This window comes from Macrobrachium rosenbergii, chromosome 20, assembly GCF_040412425.1.
Source record: "Macrobrachium rosenbergii isolate ZJJX-2024 chromosome 20, ASM4041242v1, whole genome shotgun sequence".
NCBI lineage: Eukaryota > Metazoa > Arthropoda > Malacostraca > Decapoda > Palaemonidae > Macrobrachium > Macrobrachium rosenbergii.
In genome coordinates, this window is record NC_089760.1 from 10,562,932 (window position 1) to 10,585,860 (window position 22,929).

Below are 22,929 nucleotides of genomic sequence, written 5' to 3' on the forward strand. Positions count from 1 at the left end.
CAGGAAAATGAAATATGTAAATGGTTAAATTATGCCAATGAACCTCTTCTTGGAGCGCTTATTAAGGAAAGAAAAATGTTTTGCAATGTATGTAGCCAAGAAAGGCCCAAAATCTTAAACATATGAATTACCGTTACCAAAAACTAGCAGTTTCACCTGAAAATATACAACAATAAAATAACAATAAAATAAGGACAGCAGATAAACAAATGAAAATTACCAAAATATCAAATGAGGTAATATGTCCATTTGAAACAGCATAACACTAAGTACATATTAACAAACTCATATCATAACATTATCCAATTTGCACTGACGTCTCATGACATGTAAAATAGGACGATCTAATTCATATAAACCAGACTATAAACTGATATTTTTTCCCTTGCTGTGAACAATGCAAGTTCTCTCTATCAAATTTCTTTCAATAAAACTTGTGCTCTTCAATAAAATCTTCGACCTGAGCCAGTCAATTGTCAAATTACACATACTGCTGTGAACACATAAGGCATTACTTGTATTTTTTTTTCTTATGCTATATTTATGATTCAAAAAACGTTCTTCCAGTGCCTTTCCAGATTCTCCTGTAAAAAAACTTCTGCACTTGCATGGTATCTTATAAATAATTCCTTCACTGCTTTCCGGACTATTGCAAATTAAAGTTTTACCAATGGTGCCAAGATATGAAAAAGTTACACTAAAACCGAGTAACCTTAGGGGGTACACTGTAAATTCTAAAGTGGGACAGTATGGGAAAGATATAAAATTCAGTTTTCTGTATTTCTCCTCATATGAATAAAATGTTTCTCTTGCTAACGTTAGACTGTAGTCAGTCTCTTCTAATTTAAAGTTATTTCGAATACCAACTTGGCATATAAATTCTAATTCGCCATTCATAAATTCTGGACTGCAAATATTAAGTGCTCTAAGAAACATTGATCTTAATGCTGAGAGTTTTACGTCTACTTTGTGGTAGGAGTAATTGTTAATTATAAGATTGTTATTAGTAGGTTTTCTATGTATTTTAAACTTATAGCTAGAACTTACAACTGACCTCACCACTGTAACATCCAAAAATGAAATATTACCATTGTCCTCTTTGTCAACCGCAAAAGTTATGGAGGCGACTAAATTATCAAGATCTCCTAAAATTTCTGAATGTCAATATAAGTTTTCAGTACAGCAAAAAAATCGTCAACATATCTCACACAGAAAATAATATTTGCCATAATTGAATTAGCCATTCTAGACTCATATAAACATTTGATAATAATGGGGACAAGCTATTTCTAACCCGTGGGAACGTGTAAATGCAAAATTTCATAAACGATTAAGAGCGATATATAGGAATATTCAGGACATGGTAAACATGTTTAGTACTGTAAATGCTAGACTTCCCTATTTGTATGGTACTGTTAAGAGCATAAGGAAGGACAACCATTATAAGCTATAATTAGTACTATTGGTTTAGTGTCTTATAAGCTGTCGAAATTCCTGGTAACTTGATTGCAGCGACTTGTAGGTACAATATCTGATTCTCAGGTTGAAAATAATTTAGATTTTGTAAACAGATTAATCAGGAAAACCCCAAATGATGAAATAATTGTAATTTTCACTTGTGTACCTGTCAACGACGTCTTAGATTTTTTAAACAGTGAACTAAATAAGCTTGTCATATTTCTGCCAAACCATGTAATTTTCGAATTAATCAGACTGTGTGTGGTTGACATTTGTTTCGTTTTTAATGAAAAATTTTACCGAAAAAAATTTTGAATTTTCAATTGTTCGACTACAATTCTTATTTTATTGTGTTCTTTTACTGTTGCATGTTTTCAGTTCAACCTGCTAGTTTTTGGTAACGGCATTTCATATGCTTAAGATTTTAGGACTTTCTTGGCTACATACATTGCAAACAATTTATCTTTCCTTAATAAACGCTCCAAGAAGAGGTCCATTGGAGGACGAAACTGTTGGGCATATTCTAACTATTTACATATTTCATTTTCCTTCGTGGAATACAACTGAATAATATATCTTCGTGTCTAAGAAGAATATCAGTATTTTATATATATATATATATATATATATATATATATATATATATATTTATATATATATATATATATATATATATATATATATATATATATATATATATATATGGGTGTGTGTATGTGTATGTACATATACATATATATACATATACTGATGTTAGAGTCCTCTGTATTTAACCAGATACATGTGTAATTGCACTAACACCAGTCCCCTTTTGAAGTTTCGATTTCTACACGCATTTTGGATACACTTGTCACTGAAAAGGCAGAGATCCAAGTGAAAAACTATATGAAGGAATTCTGACTCCCGGGCAATATTTAAACCCGCGTCCGGGATATTAGAACCATATAACACGATCCACCTTACCATAAATAATACTATAAATCTATCGAATTCGATACAGTCACTATGGATAGGATAAACCCACACCCACAATCATTCAGGATACGGCTGACATGCACAGGAATTCATCTATTTGCTAATTTTCTAAGGTAAACCTGCGGTTTCACGTGCGAAAATGAAGTCGTTAGCGTGCCATTTTTGGCACCTGTGCCAGTTGTTGACCAACCCTGATCTAGCAGGTAACAAATTTAGGCTGCAATGAATTTAATACCTCAGTAGCAACATTCTTTAAACAAAAACACGGCTGTTACCTCCAAAAATAGTTTTAAATCTTATCTCTGAAAGTCAGTGCCTGTTGTGTTAACTGCCTTAACTTCGATAATGCCTTCGGTAAGTGCAAGTCACTTACATTCCCTTCACAACTTGATGAGCACTGAAAAGATAATTGCACGAGGGGAGAAGAGTTTATGGGCGTGGCTCCTACGTTAATTCGTTATGAAGCAGACCAAATTACACAGCTGTCTACATAGAAGGGTCTCCTAAAGTAATGGCTGTCAACCTTGGCTGAGTCCACTTCGACTTCGGGAAGAGTTTATATATATATTTTTTATGTTTTTGTGGGCCAGATTCTACTTTCTTAGATGTTTTTACATTTTTATAAACATTTAATTAATGACATCAGAAACATTTAATATATATATATATATATATATTATTATACACATGTATATATATATATATATATATATATATATATATATATATATATATATATATACACACATATATATAATATATTATAAATATATATTCTACTTCTTTGCATGGATATATTTTATATAGTAACTTCCTTTTGAACTTTTCAGTAACTTCCTGTTGGAACTCGTTTCACCTCGAAAGAGAATTTTATATAAGTAATTTAGTGATAACTGCTTTCCCGTCTCTTTGCTTCACAGGCATGTTTTTAAATTTCTTAAAGTTTTTATTCCTACAATAAGTATACCTACATACCTACAGTACCTGAGCCGCCCTTCTATGCTAACCTTCCTTTGCTTCTTGCTGAATACTTTTACAAAAGTTACGAGGTCGTATTTCTAATCATGCCCCTGCCATTAAACTATCATTCCCATTAATCCAGTTACAATCACATGTCTTCAAATTCAGAGATAGCGTAAGTCCCTTGATGACCTCAGGTGTCAATATAAATTCGATTGCCCTAGATGTAGTCTGGGGACTTAGGTGAGATCGACACTGAGGTTGTTAAAGGTGCGAATCGATTGTCATAGGGGCGTCAGTTATCGAACTGGTGTCAAGTTAATAATCCTGAGTTTTCTAATATCCGAGACAATGCAAAAGAAAAAAAAATATGCAAACGTAATGTCCAGTACAAAGATTTTAAAATTTAGGGCAGGGCGCCGAACCACCAAATGTTGATAATTTTAGAGTCATTATTTGTTAAACGGGCAGTTCACCTCTTAAACGCCCAATCTTCTTCGGCACCTTCGTACCTCTCGTGAGGTCTACCGGTCTGGTTGTGCTTCCATCTAGTCTTCCTGTTCCCCTTCTGATGGGTTATTTCCTTCCTTGTAACCTAATGTATATTTTTGTAACTTTTATAACCATTTTTTTCTTTACCAATTAACACTAGTATTAATTTTGTTAGTTACTTTTTAGCTTGAGATTAAGACGCTAATCTTGAAACGTCGCGTCGTATGTTTTTAATAAAACATCTTAAAAGACTTGTGTGATATGTCTTTCCCCCCCAATTGATATATATATATATATATATATATATATATATATATATATATATATATATATTTATATATATGTGTGTGCATGTATGTATGTATGTATATATGTGTGAATTGCACGTGCAGATGTCCATAATGGTCTATTTATTTTAATCATTTGTCAGAGAGAAAATGTATGTAATTGCAAGTAAACCACCATTAATTTCCACGGAGTGGTCGTCGGAAGGTAAGGAGTTAAGAAAATTAATAAATGGCATCAAAGTCAACCATGATTTGGTATTATAACTGTGATCAACTCTGTTTTCCCGCAATCACACTTAATTATTTTTAAAAAATTTCTATTTGCTGCCCTTTGTATGAATACCATAACCTAAAATCAGCAAAAAGTCAAGTTAAAAGACGAAGCAAAGAAATGCTACCTGGAATATTGACAAAAAAGATATATTCTTGGATTTTACTTATGAATCCGCATTTGAATCAAGATTTATCTCAAAATCTAACTTTTCGCTGTGCCATCGTCTACCTCGGCATTACAAGAATAGCCTATCTGTTGTGAAAACAATGAAATATGAAAGCCAAAATAAAATATCTATTGACATCCATCAAACAGACAAACAGGGGTGAACATATTAACCTCTCTAAATTGTTAATCGAAGCAATAGACCCCTTTCCCTTCTAATAGTTACTATTATAACAATCCACGAAGTGCAAAAGTTACAGTTTAATTTATTCATGGAGTTAGAAAATAAAACTAATGGGACCAATGTTGCCCATGAAAATCATATTTCTTTTCACTTGTATCTGCAGAAACAGGATTCACAAAGGTGTAAAATTTGCCCAGTGTAATTAAGGAGGAACCAATAAGCTTATGCTTATCTACATAAAAAAAACTACGCTTTTAAAGCTGTCGTCGATAATTTTCCTGCAATTTCTTTTATCTGCTCTTGCTTAGCGGTCGGGAAACTAAAGTATTAATATTTTTCGATATATTTGAATTAGGATTTCTTGGTTTAACACGGGCAAACTATAATTGGGCTAGATAGATGCTGACTGTTTTTGTTATCTTCATCGATATTTCTTGGTGAAGTAACTGCACTTCTAATAACTTAAAGACGTTCTGACCATACTATTAAGCCATTAGTCTTTGAAACGAACGAACATCCAGCGTATATTTCAAGAGTTTAAAATGTACGTTGTTTCTCAAAATTAATTCACGGGAAAGGTGATTGTAATCTTCAAAAGGAAACGCGGAAATAATCGAATAACTTTAAAACTTGCATTTTTACTCAGGGATCTTCTATTCACGTCGTGCGCTCACTCCCGGCAACAGAACTCTTTCATCAAGTCTGTCTTTTCTGTCCGTTATAATAAAGGCTGAGTAAAGTTATAGAATCATTTTCTTTTGAGTCTTGCACCTCAAGTTTCAAAAAGAATTGCAGCTGGAGGATGGAAGCAACAGGTTGCAACAGGATATTGCTATGAATATTTCTCAGCTTACATGGCACAGAAAAGTTATACGAATGACGCAGATGAATCATTAGCCCTAAAAAGGGACTTTTTATTTTGTTGAAATCACCGGGTCTTTCTGTTTCATCTTTAAAATTCAAGAAGAAATAATACGAATTATTTACTTATGAAACACAAAATCGAAGCTTATGCATGTATTGATCACAGTCATCGGATAAAAACGGTGAATTATACGCACAAATTATCAAGGAAAAAAATATTGATCTGTTTAATTCTAGAAATGAATTTACTTAAAAAGACATAAGATAATCAAGGAAAATATATTTTAAACTTCTCTCTTCAAGACATCTGATAATGTACCAAATATTTTAACTGTAGATTTGATTTATAATTATTAAGAAGAGAAATGAGCTAAGAAATAATATATCGTGTATTATTATAACTGATGATGATAAGTAGCAATCAGCAGTCCAGTTGGTTCAGAAACTGGAAAAATACTCCAAATTCTACTCTCCTCGTTCCAATATGCTTTCTTTCTCATGCAGCGGAGCTTTTGATTTAGTAACTTTTTAGTTTTCTGTAAAAGAAAACTATTGTGAGGCTTTGTCTGTCCGTCCGCCCTTTTTCCGTCTTCACTTTTTCTGTCCTTCCTCGGATCTTAAAAACTACTGAGGCAAGAGGGCTGCATACTGGTATGTTGATCATCCACCCTCCAATCATCAAACATACCCTCTAGCCTCAGCAATTTTTATTTTATCTAAAATTAAAGTTAGCCATAATCGAGCGTTAACGCTATAGGACAGGCCACCACCGGGCCGTGGCTAAAAGCTTCATCGGCCACGGCTCATACAGCATTATACACTGTACAGAAAACTTTTTTTTTTTTTATTTTGGCTTTCTTTGTTTTAAGTTCCCTTCAGGCATAGGACAGTTGAGGGCGTAAAGTTTCCTGCACTTATGGTCCATACAATAAAAGAAAGTATTAGAAATGCTATTATAAATATATATATATATATATATATATATATATATATATATATATATATATATATATATATATATATATATATATATATATATATATATATATATATATATCATATATATATATAGCCTTTAACATACATGAGGATTTTGTTCCAAGATCCTACCCGTAAGTTAAATGTCATGTACAGTTATTCGCTCACATAAAAGTGCATAATGCAAAGAATCATAAAGTAGATGCATATTCATGATATACCCTACTTACATCAAGTATTCACTATGTACTATGAATAATATTTACTATGTGCTATGAATAATTTTTATAACTTATGCTGTAATACCTTCCTTTATACATAATACTGAATGTTTCAACACATAGGAACACTGTGGCATTCCTTTTAAAATGTGCGAGTTGGTTTTTGTTATTGTATAACCGGAAAGAGAACCCGTAAACAAAAAAATTTTATGCAGAATAGATAATATTAATGATTACAGGAATAAAAATGAATTTCCTCTCTCCTCTCGCTTACAAACAACCAGCCTGTACCAACACACAGGAAATGCAGATTTTTTCTTTAACGAATAACGATGATGATGTTAATAATAACAAGGATAAATGCTGTAAGGTTTCTGAAGTGCCAGTGGGACGGACAGACAAAATGTTAGGTACTGAAGGTAAGCTGTATAATACAAAAGACAAACTTGAACTTTCTTACTGTACATCAGAATGGTTTTTTTATGTAATATTAGGAGCTTTTGTGGATGAGGAAACGAAACAGAAAACAAAACATATTTTTCTGTAAAAATAATAAAAAATGGTTTTATCTAACAGTTTAGCTTTGTCCATTGCAGAATATGCTTTCAGTAAAAACTGGAAGCAGATAAACTTGGTGATCGCTTTTGAAAATAAAAACCATTTCATTCAAAAACATCATTTCCTATGGATCAACCTGAAACATCAATATTGTGTGTTTGTTTTATTTTATTATATATATATATATATATATATATATATATATATATATATATATATATATATATATATATATATATATAATGTTTATATATATATATATATTCAGTTATTCAATTAATCAAAGCATGATAATGTCTGATACTTCAACAACATGAAGTAATATGCAGACCGATAGTTAATTCCTTAGAGCATCTTCTCCAATCCGTTTTTGCCAAAGCTAAGGTATCTACCTCTGATAAACCCGCCTCCAAATTCTCTCTCTCTTTATGTGGCCTTTTTGTCTCACACAACCCTTATTACCTAACCTTCCTTTTTCCCAAGCTGATTTTATCCTATTTTCAACCTCAGTTTCACACCGTCGCTCCTGGGTTAAGTAGGTCCTATGTACTCGAAATTATTAACTAGCTTTAACCTCTTCAATCTTGTTTGAAAAACCTATCCCTTCCCTCAGATATTTCGATTTTGTCACAGGCTATTATCAATCCTGTTCGTTTTTGCTCTCTTGTACATCATTTCAACCAACCTAACAACTTTACTAGTACCTGTCTCTTTTTTAAACCCCAAAACACTACCTTCTTTGGTATTCAATCAAATGCCTTCTCCAGGTCTAAAATGCCCAGTAGAACTACCTGCTATCTTCCAGCTTTTTGCCTGCAACTGTCTTATTACGAGGACAGCATAACCTGTACCTCTCCCTCTGATAAAACCGTGTTGCTGTTCACCAGTCAGCATAACTTTTAATAATCTCTCATCATCAATTCTTTGTACGACCATCACAAATGTTCTGTTACCTGAATCCTCCATGATCACCGCAGCTTTCAGTACAGTATTCTTTACTATATTATGCATATTTGGCTAACGAACAGCTCAGCCATCCTAAATCTAGCCTAACAAAAATTCATATGTATGTGTATATATACTTACATACAAACACACAAACATATATATACATAAATATATCTATATATAATTTCCTTTTATATTTAAGAGTTATACTTAGACGAGTTTGATGGAAATAAAAAATGCATACAGTCATAAAAAATCTTTTTGGCTTTTCGGTAAAGCATGGGCTCAACTTGGGTTAAAAAATATATAAGTATGAACCTCACCTCGTGACAATACCAATTATATTTTATTTTTGGGTTACAGACAATATTTCAGAATAGGTTTGAAGGTCATACAGGTGTACAGATACAATCTGTATTCATGGTTCATATAAATCTAGGCTCCCGGTCAAGGCATAACACTCAAATCGGGTGCAAAGTATATTATTCTGAATTTCACCCCCTGTCGCCTGTAATCATATCGCACTTTTGTGTTTAGAACATATGTTTTCAGAAATTTAAAACAGACAGGCTGACACACGGACATACAGCCACATAAGTAGTCTTGTACTATCTAGAAATTATTATTGCTGTTAACTCCGTCAGTCATAAATTTTGGTGGCTTTATTTCTGCGAATTCAACATTATTATTGGTTTAAAATCCAACTCGTAGAACTGGTTCTATTTTACCTGTAGTTCATTGCCTTCTTTCCAAAGGACTTCAAAGCCGGTGTTCCTGTCATATTCTCTCTTTAACGTCTTTTAAATTAAAATACAAATAACGCATTCTTTCTATGGGATAACCATTGTCATAAAAGTTTTTATTTAATAAAATTTTTTTAATAATATCTGCATCAACTAGAACTTTTAACCTTGTTGTAAATATAATACCGTGGTAGATTCAACAAATTATTCATAAATTTGAATATTTTAACATTCTTTAGCATAAATGTGTGTATATATACAGTGCATATATATATATAAATATAAATATATATATATATATATATATATATATATATATATATATATATATATATATATATATATATATATATATATATATATATATATATATATATATATATATATATATGTGTGTGTGTGTGTGTGTGTGCGTGTGTGTGTGTAATACACAGAATATAGACGGACTGGTTTATTCCAAGCAATTTCTTCAGGGAACATTATATTAAAAAAATTAATAACTGCCTGATATTTTTTTTAATCTCCAACGTGTTATCATAAAAAAATACAACATAAAAGTTAGTGTTATCGGTTATAAGCCAAGAAAAAACTATAAAACGAAAATATTGAAGTTTGAATCTTTTTAATCCGACATTACTACCTTTAAAAAAGAGAAAATAAAAAAAGACCAACCATCGGGTAACTGAAATAAAGCAGAAGAAACTCCTGGACCATTGTAAATTCACGTCTTGATAACAGTTATCATCTCTCTCAGGCCTTAGTAGCTTTAACGTTCCTATATATCTGATCTAGAAGATGTGTAAGGTTAGATATGTGTTGGCTGTTCCATCTGTGGCCTTCAAAACACATTTCTCTTGTCCTGGACCCAAGCAGTTGAGCCTGTTAAGCAGAAGTCATTACAGTATCTTATTTTCTTGTGCAGAGAAAGGTTATCCCTTGGGATATATATATATATATATATATATATATATATATATATATATATATATATATATATATATATATATATATATATATATATATCTATATCTATATATATATATACTCGTATATATATATATACATATATATATATATATATATATATATATATATATATATATATATATATATATATATATATATATATATATATATATATATATATATATATATATATATATATATTGCCGTCTGGTTATTAATTTCCTATTATTCTGGAAATTGCTTTGAAGATTCTTTACCTCGATCACATCGACACCAAGTATTATTTGTTTAGTTTGGACTTCCCATTTATATCTGTCTCAGTTTTAGAATGATTTACCACCATTTAGTAAGAAAATTCCAATTAGACATCCATCACTATTGATCTAGATTTTGACAGCAACCGTACACAAACACACAAACACACATATATACAGTATATATATATATATATATATATATATATATATATATATATATATATATATATGTGTGTGTGTGTGTGTGTGTGTGTGTGTGTGTGTGTGTGTGTGTGTGTGTAACTGCCACAATGCCCTTAACTTTCTAGAATTCTTCGCGCTTTTTTGGATACTCTTGTCACTACAAAGCCTTAAGATCCAAGTGCAAGAAATATGAAGAAACTCTGATGCGCGGTAGCGGAAAACGAACCCGGGTCCACTAGTCAGAACTAGGTACCATTGTCGTGGTCAGCTACTGCACATCAGAATTTCTTCATATTTCTTGCACTTGGATCTTAAGGCTTTGTAGTGACAAGCGTATCCAAAAAAGCGTGAAGAATTCGAGAAAGCTAGGAGGGCATTGTGGCTATTACAATTACATATGTATCTGGTAAAAAGTGACCAGTAGATTCTACATATATATATATACATATACATATATATATTATATATATATATATATATATATATATATATATATATATATATATATATATATATATATATATATATATATATAAGTAATGTGTGTACGATTCCTGTGAAAATCTAACTCAGTTGACTGTAATGACATGCTTGTTTGTCTGTCAGTGTGTAACTCCCAATAAATCATTCAAAGAACAAACATGCATACGCGTACAGTCGTAGATGTTAGACGTAGGAACTACAAAGGAACAAAAGGAATGAAAGTGTTAACTAGACTACCCACCCTCTCCTCCTCCTCCTCCTTGTCCCTCCACGTGAGAATTAATCCTGACCAATACTATCACTCAGGGTATCATCGGGAATGAATATAACAGGCGTAGCGAGAAAGCCAACTTTCTCCTAACTTCCAGTGGCGCCTCCACTGCATAGTTTGTTAACTTTGGCCATAACACACCTAAACTTCAGTTGCGAATGGGGGTGCCAAGTTAGAAATTGGAGCTCTTCGAGTCGTCTTCTTCATCGTCGTCTTCATGTCATGGCTCATGTCATTTCTCTATCTTTTGTCACTTTTTTCAGATTATTCTTTCAGTATTCTCTAAAGATTTTTTTTTGTTGCAACGCCATCAACCTTCGAATGGTGTTCCTGCGGGTTTCTCTATCTACTTTATATTAATGTAGGAAAAGAATATTATGTATCGGAGTGACATCAAAGATAGAAAAAGGAAAATGATAAGTTGGAGTGACATCGAAGCTAAAAATAAGAATATCATGTTTCAAGGCTCTTCCACACACAGGAGCTGCTTCGAAACAGTGGTATCGATTTCTCCTTGTCAAGTGAATTTCCAGGTAGCTTGTCTGACTTTAATGTGTGTGAAAACATTGGTAGTATCTTAAAGGATCGTGTTGAAGCGCGCACAGTGAACTATGATGGTATAACAAGCCTCGACGACTTGCGAAGAGAGGTGACCGAAGTGCACAGGGAAACGGATTTTGAGTCTCAGCTCTTTTGCGATTTGCTGAAATCATACCCCTCAAGAATGCAGGCTGTGGTACAGGCAGATGGAGGCCACACAAAAATATTAAATGCTCAGAGAGAAACTTAAATAAATACCTGTTCTGAATTACTTTTGTTTTTGTCCATATCAATTTTAGTTTATGCTGTAGAGGGGGGGGGGCTCTAATTTCGAAACACCCTGTGTGTATGTATATATATATATATATATATGTGTGTGTGTGTGTGTGTGTGTGCATGCATGCGCGTATGTATGCACGTATGCATATCGAATATTATATATAAATTTTTAAAAAATTTTGCATGTATTATTAAGCCAGCACTTTTCTCTCTGCATGGAGATTGTTTTTATATCACTAATGAGTTTTAGATACTGGAAATATACAATATGGTGAGGAAAGTTCCTTTTAAGTATTTCATTGTTTATTTCTGTTTGCTGTATAGAAAAACAAAACAATGATAATGTTGCTTCAGTAGCGACTTTTTCGGATAATTCCCCTGACCTCGTACGTAACAATTAATTTGTCTTAATGTTGGAGAGAAACAAATGTGTAGATGTTACATTTCATTTTAAGCTGTTCATTTCTCATCTATATATACAATCGTAATAGGTTATAAAAACTGAAATGGAAAACTGACATTTAGAATAAATTTAATGAAGTCTATATCCAGCATTTTTAAAAAATTATATACTAATATATATATTTAGCTGTAGTGTGTAAAGTTCTTCGTAACATTTGTTCCTAGTTTATTTGTATGTATTGCTCAATTGTATGCTTCTTTCGACACAGTTATTACATACGTAAATAAGAGTTAAAAGAAAAATAATCTTTCTCCTCTTCTTTCACCACTCTAAATTAATTTCTGTATATTAGTAATAAAAAAAACTTATTTCTTTAGTCAGTGAATTAAGGCTAAAGAAATTATTAAATCTTTATCGGAAACATTTCCCAGGGCCTAAAAGTCCTCTACAGAAATGACAAATTTTCGTTTCTCTTTTTGTTCGGGACTATAATGGAGATATTCCACTGTCAAGTCCCTTCAGGCCCGAAAGAATTCTTAGAAGAAAAGAGGAGAAAATCAGAGTCAATATCAGGACCATGAACTATTCATTCTAAATTTTGGGAAAAGTTGAAGGAATTTCGACCTTTAGTACTTGTTCCCTTTCCTCGGATTTCACGTAGACCTCCCATCCTTTCTTAGTCGACCCTCTGAATAATAAAAAAAAAAGTGCCATTTTCCGTTCTTACCATAAAAAACGTTAAAGTATGTTAAATTTACGTTTGCAATGCTCCAAAAAGATTAGCAATATTATCTTCCAAGTACTGGTATTGGAATTTACCAAATCTTCATTCTTTAGTGATATACTGTAAATAATTTATATAATATATACAATATATATATATGTGTGTGTGTAGATAGATGTTGATATGATGCCAGGCTGAATGTAACAGCACTGTTACTGAATCATAAAGTAAAATTTAACATTCATTAATGTTAAAACAAAGCATCAACAACAACAATAACAACAAAAAACAACAACAACAACAACAACAATAATAATAATAATAATAATAATAATAATAATAATAATAATAATAATAATAATAATAATAATAATAATAATGTTTTATGAGCACTGCCATCCCACTTTTATTTTTCTCTTAATTTCCTCCCTGTTTTTAAGTAAACTTCAGTTCTATACAGAGCAGTTTTATCATCAGTACTTCAACACTTCCCAACATTTTTCGTAAGGCAACCTCTTCTATTCTTCGTACCCTAATACAGGCATTTGCATAATGGAACCCATTGCTTCATCTTCGGGATCCGCAACTAAAGTAAACTGTCATGGGGGCTGTGTCTTTGCAAATTCCTGCTATTTCTTGAACTGTTTCTCCTGGTTGGCCTCTCATTTTCTGATATTCTGAAGTATCTTCAATTTTTTTCATTAAACTGGTTATTTGCTGCATTATTACATCACTGACTTTGAAAAGATCAGCGATGAGTAAATACATCATCGTGAACTGCTCGTTGAGGAGCATTTGTTCAAGTTTTGTTACAGTACTCAGTTAGCTCCTAAAAAAATTTTAAATATGGCGTAATGGCTCTATACATATCTTGGGACAGTTTGTGTGGATGTGGCGGCTGCCTGGAGACATGCCATGGCAGTTATATCTCAAATACAGACAGTCATCTGCTAGGAATGTAACGTTCTTTCCTACTCCACTTGACTACGTTTCTGCTCTTTTCACTTTGGCCTCTAATTACAAGAGCTTTTTTCTTTAGTTCGATCCTAATTTTTCTTTAACGTTTGCTGTTGTCCTGGTTCTTAGTCTCCTTGTGTTACTTTCTCCTTTTGTATCTTTACTCTGTTCATCACTTATTCTTTTACAACATTTTAGTGTGAGTGAAATGCAATGGATATAAAGAGTAATCTTGTATACTGGTGCAGACAATCAACTCACAGGTACAAAGAAAAGTATTGTTCATTAACATCCATAATTATATCTATAAACTGTATTTTTTTAAAAGGTATAAACTTCAAAAAAAGACTTTCGAACACCTGAAAGGTGTTCCTCCTCATTCTTGACGTTAAACACTGAAGGGAAAACCATTCAGGTGTTCGAAATCCTATGTTTAAAGTTTTTAACTTTAAAAAATAATACACTTTATTGATATTGTACATTTATAATGAACAACATTTTAATCAGAACACTGAGATTTTTACCAAGAAAAAGTATTTACATATAGATGTATATTAAATACCAAACGATATATGTATATCGAATGAAAGGGCAGGGGTTAGACGTCATCATTGTTTTACTGGCGTAGAAGTCGCTTGAGTAACACTGGAAACACTGAGACATCAGAGTGAAAACTAGCCTATTCAAGAGATTCATGATCTACATTACCGATGCTTTATAGTTCAATTATAAGATACTGATAAGGAAATGTATGCCACATATCTTTCCTTTTCGCCCACAAACTACTGGTACTTGTTTCGTAACATTTGCTCTGCATACTTTTTCATGTCTAATCTCAAACTTTTCCTCCCCAGCAGTGTCTTCTGTTCACAATTTTACTGTCTTCATAAAATCCGTCAACATTTCCCCTTATACTGAGAAATGTTGTATACCTTCCTCATAAACACGAGAAAAAGCCAAACCATACTTATTAAATGTAGATCTGATTGATGTATTTACTCAGAGCTCTAGGTAAAATGTTAAGCATCTAATGTCTTTACGGTACCAAAAATGCTCATTTATGCTACTTTTCCTTTCCTACTTAACAGTATATTTAGGAGAAAATGCCTACATATCTTTCAAAAAGTTCTCCTTGCTGTGTACCTTAAACTTATTCCTAAAACAACACTAAGCATCCGGTCAATGTTTCACTTTGAAGACCGTCTCAGACCTCTCTTGCCTTCGAATCTCGTGTACAAGTATACGTGCCTAGGATGTGATCATAGGACCTACGTTGGATGCACGAGGAGGCTGCTGAGGTTTCGCATAGACTCACGTAGAGGACTCAGTTATAGAAGTAAGGTTGTCCAAACCCTGAACAATCCAGCATAAGAAATCACTCGAAAGTGTATAAAACCCGCATAGAATATAGACTTAAGATTGTGGGACGAGTAGATAATGAAATTAAATTTAACATTTCAGTAACTCTTTTCATAAAACAGACAATCCCAATTCTAAACGCATAGTTGCCATCTACACAATTGCTCGTGGCTTAATTTGCCATTTACAGGCTTGTTACCATTGTTAGTCAAAACGGTTACAAGTCTTCTCATTTTTACTGCTCGGGAGGGTCTTGTTTTTAATATGTTAAATCCTTAGTTTCTAAATGTTATTCCTTATATTTCTTTCCTCTATTTTAGTGTTTTCAATTTGTATGATTAAGTTTAAATGTAAAGTAGTACTATTAGTGTCTACAATTGTTTCCGCCTTGAAAATGCGGCTAGGACGTATATTGCAAAGCGTCGGTTCATAATGATTTTCATGGAGACGATGCCTGTTACTTCTACTGGCTATTGCGTGGTATTGAGCAACGGCTCCCTCTCTTTGAGATATATATATATATATATATATATATATATATATATATATATATATATATATATATATATATATATATATATATATATAATTACAAGGTGGATGAGCTTGCTGAAACATTATCGTGCAGGAATGTTATCTTCGGATGTTTCTGTGGCGAAAGACATCAAAGATGCTTCAAGCGCAAAAGAGATAAATACAAAGACTGTCAGTAGCAGTGCAGACTGTACAGTACGCTTTCCAAAAGTACATCATGGATGTGACGGTTTGCTCTTGATGATAACGAGCAAGATATTTGGAATGAAAGAGAGGGAATAATGATTGCATGGAAACGGAAGTAAAGACAGGTTTTCGAAGAATATGAGAATCCTTAGAATCTTAGACAGTGATTCTCTGTACTAAAAAATATAAAATTTTACACTTTAAAGAGCGAAGGCTTATTGAGGTTCGTCATATTGGAAGATGTCACTCCAAGTGATAAAACAAACCATTTCTAAACGTTACAAAATCCTTTAACAACCGATGAGAGAGAGAGAGAGAGAGAGAGAGAGAGAGAGAGAGAGAGAGAGAGAGAGAGAGAGAGATTGCCCACACCGAAGTGTTAGAGCATAGCAAAGATATTTATTCATCTACTTCGTTTTAGAACGAGTAACTCAAACATGGTTTTACGTCTGAATTATGGCAGCTCATCATCTCTATGCCTATCGCATACTGAAATTATATTTTCTTTACTGAACTGTTCAGTGTGAAATTTAGAAATAAGGAATATAATAAGGCTCTCGTTAATCACTAGGATTCACTTCTTTATGCGTGAAAATATATTAGCATTTGTGTCTGCGAGTCTGTTTGTAAGTCTATCTAGTAGATATGAAATAATGCTAAGTTAATGAACGGCGAGCCACTTTGAAAGCCCATCTTGGAATAATAAAAAAGAGAAAAATTTATCGCCGGGAAAGGAAAGAAACCTGACAAAAAAATGACGGCAAGGAAGAAAAGAAACGTCCACTAATGAGCATTTTGTGATAAATAGTTGTGGAGGGATTGTCCAGGGCCATTACTCAAGTCTGTGCTGTAAATTATGTCAGATTTTACTTTTTTTTTTTTTGTTATGGTTCTTCATTATTTCTGACATCGGCCATATGGAAACCATAGAAGTTAAACAAACACTTTATTGTATTTTTAGTAGGTTGCTTTACACTTCCATAATTTGTCAAGGCCTAATGATCATTTAAAAGAAGTATGAATTGAAGACAAAGTCCTAAGCGAAGATAATGAACAGCCAGCCAAAGCAAAGACGGACACATGACGTCTCCGTTTATTTAACATTTGTTTAATTTAGATAAACGTGATGAGTTGAACACGTGTCGGATAACTTTAATGGCCATGAAGTTGCACCGTTTCTTTATCATCTTAATGATGGTTCTTTTATTCTACGATAGTGAAATAATAGTCACTTCTTAATCCTTAGCGCATTTCTCTTTTCTGTTGACTGGAAAAGGATAAAGAGTGCTAAAATAATGACTGACACGTAAACAAACTGAAAAATATTGCTTACGGCCTGAAGCTTCATTTTACCGATGCGTGACTGAATATAAACAAGTAAAAAATTGCACCGAAGTTTTTTCGGCGCAATCAAGTTTTCTGTACAGCGTATAATGTTGTATGAAACTCTCAGCCACGGCCCGGTGGTGGCCTGTGCTATTGGCACCTATAGCGGTGCCAGACGCACGGTCATGGCTAACTTTAACTTTAAATAAAAATAAAAACTACTGAGCCTAGAGGGTTCAATTTGGTATGCTTGATGATGGGCAAGTGGATGATCAAAATACCAATTTGCAGCCCTCCAGCCTCAGCATTTTTAAGATCTGAGGGCAGACAGAAAATGCTGACGGACAGACAAATAGCCATCTCAATGGTTTTCTTTTACAGAAAACTAAAAGTGTTGATACTAAGAGTTCTATATTATTTATGCAATTTAACTGATGTTCAGTAAATAAAATAACCATTTAAGAAACAACCTCATTGTAAAGGCGTCTCTTGTATAGTTGTAAAATGTCTCTTTCAAACCGTTGACAGCTTACGTGTTTGGCTTTTCATTATAGCAATAAATACGACAACATATATGCGTGTGTCTGTGCGTGCGTCTGCCTGTGTGCGCTGCCCATGCATGTGAATACGTAAGACTTAACGAAATAACGTACAAAGTTTTAATATTACATAATATGTTTGTAAATACTGTAGTTAAAGCAGCTTAAAGTCTTTAATCATAATCGCTTGGTAAAAATCTAAGATTTACGCCAGTTAAATATACATACTACAAAGACTAGACAACTTAATTATTGGCTCTACATCTCCATCATTGCTAATAATAAGCTCATTTCACGTTTGATGAGTGAGTGAATAACTGAGAGATGTAATGTATAATTTACACCCTATCTCAGTTATTTCATAAGCTCTGAATGATGTCCGCAGTAAAGATAAAATAGGTAAAATTCCAGGCAACTGTACCTACACACCAGAAAAGTAATTTTGAGACTTAATGACCCACACAATTTTCTGCTGTTAATCATTCAAAAAAGTCGAGGGTGGGGTCAAGTATGTAGCTTCTGCTACGTAAATTAAAATGTTTTATAAGAACGTTACGGTAAGCAATCATAAGAAACACTAAAATCAACTTGAACAGGTGTGGATCCGAAATGAATCATGAGGATGTATTGAATGAACGTTAATATATCAAAATCACAGGAAGCAAATACCCAGTTGTAAGGTATTTTCAAGCAGGGTTGCAGACCTAAACATTTTTACAACTTTAATGGCCATTTTAAGGTTGGATAGTGCCCTGTTATTGTTGAAACCAGAATGCACGAAACTCACTGGAACTTGCAATGCTTTGCATGATTCCCCTTAATCTGGATATATGGTATATAGCAGACAAATGGTAGAATACGGAGGTGTACAGTTAAATTCCAAGCCTTTATAAAATTATAAGCAGTTTAGAATCACATTTTAGTCAAAATGTGGTTCAGAATACTAGATATCTTGAAGACAGACTTCAGCTTAAGCCCTTAAATAAAAAATAAAATAAATAAAACATGCTTTTATTAAAATGCACTAAAAAGTGAAAAATAAATCTTTTGAGACACACCAGGATTTTCTTACAATTAATCATGTCTACAAAAATAAAAGCGTGGGCGCCAAACATGGAAAGAAGCGCTACAAGAAATATATATATTTTTTTCATTTCTTGTAGCATTTCCTTCCATGTTTGGCTCCCACGTTTTTGTTTTTGTAGACATGATTAACTGTAAGAAAATCTTGCTGTGCCTCAAAATATTTATTTTTCACTTTTTAGTGCATTTTAATAAAAGCATGTTTTAAGAGTATCTTTTTTGTATTTTTTTTATTTTATACTTTTTAGTTTTGACAGAAACTGTAACCGATTTATGATTGTAGCTAACGAAATTGATATCCTGTCGGCCCAAAGAAGATTTGAAAAATCCTAAGTTATTTACCGAGTCAAAGAAGTTGTGAAAAATCCGAAGAGTTTCATACAAATCCTGAGCTACTGGCAGAAGTCAATGTAGGGTCACTAGAGGTCACTGCTGACCTAATGATCATGTAAGCTTGTATTGTCACCGGGACGCAGAAGTACAGTTAAAAAAGCATGTAAAAATAGGTTGGCTTTGTCTTTGGGGTTCGTAAACAATTTCCCATAAGTAGCTGAGAAAGGTAATAGATTGAAACATTCGATCGATTAAAATAATTAACAAAGCTGCCTGGCCAATCAGAAGGTAAGCCAGTTTATATCGTTGTAGTTTTTTTTTGAGATAAAGATCATAATTTCTGTCAGAAATATGAATATCAATTCAATTTGGTTTTTGGGAATTTTCAGCATGTGACAAACATTTGATTTTGGCGGGTCTTTACATCATTATTTTAATTTCAACCCTTCACATAGGAAGCAGTATATAACTATATAAAATATACACAAATATATATATGCATATATATATATATGCTAATATATATATATATATATATATATATATATATATATATATATATATATATATATATATATATATATATATAATATATATATACTGGCTTCAGCTAATATATATATATATATATATATATATATATATATATATATATATATATATATATATATATATATATATATATATACACACACACACACATATATATATATATATATATATATATATATATATATATATATATATATATGTATGTATATATACATATATTAGCTGGCCAACCTGGCGCTGCCCGTGACAGTTTGTCACTGGGATGTATCTCAAATGCTCTGATCAGAATATGAATAAATTGTGTATAGACATTATTCATTTCACTGTTAGACCCTTCAACACTATTCGTAAGTTGTTATAAGTCCAAACCATACAATAAAAATTTAACACAATATTTCCATGTGATACAAACAATTTGGTACAAGCCTAGGCCAGTGATGTCTTTTTATATGTGCTACTATAATGATAGTAAACTTCACTGTCCAGTTCATAAAAAAAAACTGAACCAATCCCTTAGTTCTAATTTAAACTCATTCATTAATACTGTATGAGAATAGATGTCTTTTTTAATAAGAAATATTTACTCTATACTCTATTATGCCTTTTGACTTCTTTCTGCTGCAACAGTTTCATATTAAGAAAAAAAAAAGTGGCAAACACTTGCCTTTACGGCTAACTTCAATTCGCGATATGTAATCTTTATATTGGTTTTAGGGTCATTTTTAACATTACATTATAAATTACAACCTATTGTCTTTACAATGACATTAAATTCCTTAGCGTAGAGTGAAGTATAAAGTTACATGAATCATTAGAAAAAATTACCGCTATGCATGTCCGTACGGCATTTATAAACTCAGTCAATTCGTACCCTTGGTAATAACGTAATCATGAATCAAACAAAATATTTCCCTTCTTGGAGGAATGTTAGGCAAACAGTTAATTATGGTTTTGAAAGGTACGAATTGTTGTCTTGTGTAAGCTGCGAGCACTTCGACGAACGCCATTTCTTAATTTAATCCCTATTTGCATCGTATATATTTAGCCTACATAAACGTAGATTCTGCAAGTGCCTTTTGGAAAAGATTTCCAAATGTAATGATCTACGTTCCTGTAAAGTTTTAATCTAGAATTTTCAGTCATTATCTTCCAGGTAATCAGTACCAAGCAACGTGAAAAGAAACACATCTTCCGTATGCACTGAAGTGCTTTGCCAATTCACATAATAATTAATTTCAACTGCCAACCGCTGAGTGTCCAAGTGTGATATTTCGATTATTCCGGACCTCATCTTAACCAGCTTAATAATGAAATACGTCACCTTAACGTCACGAAGCAGTCGCTATAGCGAATTCCGAAGCAAAAAACGAAGAAGAAACTAACGAATTAATAAGGAAATTCGCATTTGTCAGGCTATCATAGTCTGAGGGTTTGCAATGGGAGGAGTTTAATGAAGTCACCAGAAAACTTGGAGCTTTACACCCAAGCTCTTCGTGACTACCAGAACGTTACTGAAGAAAAGGTGGACTAAAAACGAAAATTTAATTTGTTTTGTCTGTGTTTGTATATCTGTCATGGGGTAGAGGTTTGATTTTGAGTTATAAACCTTTCTGGGTGACATGGAAGCCATGTGCAAAATTCTTTCCGGGTCTGTCAAGCGGTTCGGATTTCTACAGTGGACAAACAAATATACAAACATTCACTTGTGGTTGTGTGTGTATGCATGTATAGATGTATGTTTTTAAATACACTGAAATACACGTGATCAGTTTAAAGTAGCATACTCATATAGCAACATAATTATGGCAAGTCTTAGATTATTTTCAGAAATTTCATATTGATAAGATGACTTTGACCTTACTCTGCCTACTAGCTTCATTGATTGCATATGAATGCTGAATAGGATGTCCTTCTTTCATATAGTTTAAAAGACATTTAAAGTATTAGATCATTATTTGACCTATGACCTTTAAATTCTGAAACTGACATTTACCGCTGCTTATCAGTTTGACTGATGCAAGAACCAGAGAATGAGGAAACTTGATGCAAGAACCAGAGATTGAAGAAACTTATCTGATGACCTTTTCCACCCTTGAAGTCTCAACCAATTATCTGGAAACATAACTCTTTGCTTTATAAAAACAAAAACACGGTTAATTTAAGGGAACGTAAGCATCTTACACGAACTCATCAGGAATCGTGCTTTTGTCGTTTCTACTGCTTGTGGAGCACCTCGTCACTATCCAATGAGGCCTTAAAGATACCTACAAACATATAGGCATATCATATATATGCATATATATATATATATATACATATGTATATATATACACATATATATATATATATATATATATATATATATATATATATATATATATATATATATATATATATATATATATATATATATATATATATATATATATATATATAATCGATCCAGCATGCAAAACGACATTATTACATGCAAAATTATTCATAATATGCACAAGATGCATCGACTCGTATCATACCGAAAGACCAGAAGCACAAACACTCCAGTGAAAGGCCAAAATTGAAGTCACTGAGATTCCCGTAGAGTCTAATGGGAGCCTTTATAGTTTGCAGTTCAATACAAATTCCAGTGTTGATTAAGGCTGCATGCAACCATGAGAGGTAAATGGACGGGGTGGCTGTTAGGGTTTTGGGATGCAGAGAATGATAGCCCAAAATGTTGGAGGTCAAAGACGGCATGGCGATATATACAAATATGCCATTTATAGCATACATACTGATTTTCTGTTGCGTACAGGAATCCTCGACGTGCCTGATAATACTTTTTAGCCTTAGTTAACAGTTAATATT